Below are 2023 nucleotides of genomic sequence, written 5' to 3'. Positions count from 1 at the left end.
CTCTTCTGGTGTGTCTGAAGACAGCTACAGTGTACTTACATATAATAAATAAATAAATCTTAAAAAATTAAGACACAGACTAACAGAGTGGATGAGGACACAGGATCCATTCTTCTGCTGCATACAAGAAACACACTTCAACATCCAGGATAGACATCACCTCAGGGTAAAGGGTTGAAAAAAGATATTCCAAGCAAATATACCTAAGAAACAAGCTGGTGTAGCCATTTTAATATCTGACAAAATAGATTTCAAACCAAAACTAATCAGAAGAAATACTACACAACTCATCAAAGAAAAAAATCCACCAGGAGGACATGGCAATTCTTAAAGTCTATGCTCTAAACACTAGTACTCCGAAGTTTGTAAAAGAAACACTACTACAGCTTAAGTCACATACTGACCCTCACATACAAATAGTCAGAGACCTCAATACCCCACTACTACCAAGAGACTAGTTGCACAGGCAAAAGCTAAATGGAGAAATGGAAAAACTAAATTAATTTTAGTTATAAACCAAACTGATATTTGCAGAACATTTCATCTAAACACAAAAGAGGTGTTTCATGAGGTGGCTTCTCAGCACCTCATGAAACTTTTTCCAAAACTGGTCACATACTCTGACACAAAGATAATCTCAACCGATACAAGAAAATCAAAATAACACTCTGCATCCTGTCTGAGCAACATGGATCAACAACAAAAACAAGAGAAAACTTACAAACTCATGGAAACTGAACAACTCTACTGAATGACAATTATGTCAAGACAGAAATTAAAGACTTTCTAAGAAGTGAATAAAAATGAATACACAACATACTCAGACTTATGGGACACAGTAAAGGCTGTTCTAAGAAGCAAATTCATGGTACTAAGTGGCAACTTAAAAAAATGGAACAATTTCATACTAGGAACATAACTGTACACCTGAAAGCTCTCGAACAAAAAAGGAGAAACTATAACCCAAAATGAGTAGTTGACAAAAAAAATGATCAATTTCAGGGATGAAATCAATAAAACTCGAACCAACCAACCAACCAATACAAAGAACCAATGAAACAAAGAGTTGGTTCTTTGAGAAAATCAGTAATATTGATGAGCCATGGTTTATATTAACTAAAATTCAAAGAGACTATTCAAATTAACAAAATTAAAAATGAAAAGTGGAACATAACAATAGATACTGAGGAAATACAAAGAATCATAAAGATATACTTTTAAAAATCCATATTCCACAAAATTGGAAAATATAAAAGAAATGGATACTTTTCTCAATAGGTATCACTTACAAAGTTAAGCAGTACTTTAAAGTCTCCCAACCAATAAAAAAGAAAAAAAAGCCCAGGGCCAGATGCTTTTAGCACAGAATTCTAACAGACTTTCAAAGAATAGTTCATGCCAATACTCCTCAAGCTATTTCATGAAATAGAAATAGAAGGAACATTGCCCAATACATTTTCTAAGGCTACAGTTACCCTGACACTCAAACCACATAAAGACCCAACAAAGAAAGAATTACAGACCAATTTTCCTCATGAACTTAGAAGCAAAAATACTCAATAAAATACATGGCAACTGAACCTAAACACACATCAAAAAGATCATCCATCATGATCAAGTAGGCTTCATCCTAGGGACACAGGAATGGTTCAATACATGAAAATCCATCAACATAATTCACCATATAGACAATCTGAAAGAGAATGATCTAATGATCATCTCATTAGATGCAGAACAGTCCTTTGACAAAATCTAACACCCATTCATGATAAAAGTCCTGGAGAGATTAGGGATACAAGGTACCTAAATCTAATAATGGCAGCTAATAGCAAGCCCAACATCAAATTAAATAGAGAGAAACATCTTGTGGGCAGTCAAGGCAGGGCAGTTGGCAGATCATGAGTTAAGTCACTTGTGACCATTTCTCCGGTTGGACTACCTTTCCTTTGGTTTGAGGGATCATGAATTGGTCAAGAGGACTCTTTACTGGCCCTACCACGTATTCATATATGACCAGTTCCAA

Source organism: Mastomys coucha, chromosome X, assembly GCF_008632895.1.
Source record: "Mastomys coucha isolate ucsf_1 chromosome X, UCSF_Mcou_1, whole genome shotgun sequence".
Lineage (NCBI taxonomy): Eukaryota > Metazoa > Chordata > Mammalia > Rodentia > Muridae > Mastomys > Mastomys coucha.
Note: the sequence above shows the minus strand (reverse complement) of the source record.